Raw genomic sequence first — 2,500 nt, 5'->3', positions numbered from 1 at the left:
AGAAAAGAGAGAGAGAGAGAGAGAGAGAGAGAGAAATAGAAAGAAAGAGAGAGAAATAGAAAGAGAGAGAGAGGGGGGGGGGGCAGAGAGCACGGTCCCCAAACAATAAAGCCTATTGTTCAAGTCCAAACAAATGAATGAGACTATGTATTGGTTCGGGAATATTTTTGGCTTCGTTTGCTTGCTTGTTTGTTTATTTGCTTTTTCAGAGCGACTATATTGTTTAAACAAATGAATCAGGTTTCTTTTTTTTTCACAGTTACTAAATGTGTTCGGGGTTCATATACAGGTAATAATTTTTTTTTTTTCCTATAAATAAATTTATGCACAAAAGTGGATAAGAAAAAAAACAAAAGAAAAGTATCGCCAAATTCATCCCTCAGAAGAAAGATAAAAAATAATTATGAATGATTAAAAGAAAAATATATTTGTTTATGCGGTAAACTTACTAACTTACGTAATTACGAAGATTTGTTATCCCGCTTAATTTCAGTAAAGGAATAACTGGCAACTCACCCTTGGGCTCTGGAGGCCTCCGATTCGCTTGGTCGCTTATGAGAAAAAATAATAATTGCTTGATGCTGAAGGCAGAACATAAAAAAAAACAGTTAGAGCAATACAAAACAATAAATAAAATATTGTATATAAGTTTTATAGATGAAAATGTACATAAACACAAGTAAGAAAGAGTCAGATAATTAGAAAAAGAAAACGACTTAGCGAATCGAAGTACTCCTGGGTTAAGGGGTGAGTTGCCAAATTTTACCTTTCCCGAGTTTTTTTGTTGTCATTTAAGCACGTTACCCTAAAAATAATAATAATAATAAAAATAAATAAAAATCGAGTAATAGTAATACATAGAACAGGCGAAGGATTATAAAAAAAATTGAGAAAAATAAAGGATAAAGTGAGATAGAGTCAAAGATAATTATTATAATGATAATATATCAATCAAGAAATGAGAGTTTTAAAACTCTTGTAAAAGAGATTTTTTTTTTGAGAATGTATATTGTATTCACTGACTGATAATATTATTATCAAGACATAATTTTCATAAATAAGGTCAAACTAACAACAGCATTTAATGTGTTATAACGTTTCAAACTCATTATAGATTATAGCGTCGTATCTTTAAAGGATATGCGATGATATATACATATTATGTTAACTATACTGAACCACATCCGGTAGAGTGTACCTAAAAATAAGTTACTTTGCTTGTGCTTGGTGTTCAGTGGTGGACCACGATGGTTCAAAGTTCAAGCGGACTGAAAGAGATACATATATTACACATTTTATGTATATATGTGTGAGTGTTTGTGTTTTATGTGTGTGTGTGTGTGTGTGTGTGTTTTGTGTTTGAGTTTGTTTGTGTGTGTGTGTGTTTGTATTTGTTTGTGTGTATGTGTGTGTATGTGTTTGTGTGTGTGTGTTTGTGTTTGTTTGTGTGTGTGTGAGTTTGTGTGTTTGTGTGTGTTTCTGTTTCTGTTTGTGTGTGTATGTATCCATATATGTGCGTATATATATGTATATATGTATAAGTATCTGTATGTATATACGTACCCTTAACATACACCAACAGAGGCAGCATTCCCGCGAACACACACCCTCCCCAGAGACAACACACAAACTATACACCCAATATACACTATCTTCTCCCCCGTTTCCAGTGGCCTCTATCGAAGTGTAGGCGTCCAAAAGCAACGGGAAAATACGTACACTGACTCATCCTCTTCCCCTCTCCCCCCCTCCCCCCCATCCTCCCCCATCCCAGTATAACCTCTATCAACCTCTTTAACTTGAAATTCTCCTTTTGAGAAATTTATAATCCTTTTTTTTTTTTTTTTTTTTAGCCCATCTTCCATCCTTTTTTTCTTTCCTCCCTTCCTCATCCCTCTCCTCCTCCTTCCTCCCTCCTCCCTCTTTCTCGTGTTTGTGTTCAAGGGAATACATTTTATCAGCTTGTATCAGTTCCCCTGTTAACACTTTAATGTTGCGTAATTTCATCATTTTATTTTTTTATTATTATTTTTTTTTTTTTGTTATTATCTTTTCCTCTCTTTGTTTCTTCCTTCGTTCACCTTTTCGCTACAAGGAGGGAGAGGCCAGTGCTTAATATCAAACCGACATATCACCGGAAACTGCGCTGTCATCTAATCTGGGTGTTCGTGGCACTCACTCCGCTCCTGTGTGGCACTGTGCGGTCACGGGTGAACTGTGCAACGAGTGAGAGGTGCCAGAGTATTAGTGAGAGGTAGGATTGCCGAGTCTTTGGTGTTTTTATTTCTATTACTCTGTTTATGTTTATGTTTCTTTCTCTCCCTCTGTCTCTGCATTTCTTTCCGCTTTTCTTTCTCCTAACTCTGTTTCTCTTCTCCCTTCCTCACCTCCCCTCTCTCTTTATTTCTTCTCTCACTCTCTTTCTTATTTTAACCTACACTCTTCTTTTTCTCTTATTCTCACTCTCTTCTTTATTCATCCACCCTCTCTTTTTTACTTT

The 2,500-nt window shown here is 35.4% G+C and overlaps 1 protein-coding gene across 1 annotated transcript in view; it reads left to right on the top strand.

The window, feature by feature from the left end:
- Positions 1-2,182: 2,182 nt before the first annotated feature.
- The window catches only part of LOC119577246, a 9,033-nt gene continuing 8,715 nt past the window's right edge, over positions 2,183-2,500 (top strand). The window contains exon 1 of the mRNA XM_037924992.1: positions 2,183-2,254. The gene's annotated coding sequence lies outside the window, so the exon portion shown is untranslated. The remainder of the gene's footprint in view (positions 2,255-2,500) is intronic.

This window comes from Penaeus monodon, chromosome 9 (genome assembly GCF_015228065.2).
Source record: "Penaeus monodon isolate SGIC_2016 chromosome 9, NSTDA_Pmon_1, whole genome shotgun sequence".
Classification (NCBI taxonomy): domain Eukaryota; kingdom Metazoa; phylum Arthropoda; class Malacostraca; order Decapoda; family Penaeidae; genus Penaeus; species Penaeus monodon.
Note: the sequence above shows the minus strand (reverse complement) of the source record. Positions and strands in the feature narration are given on the sequence as shown.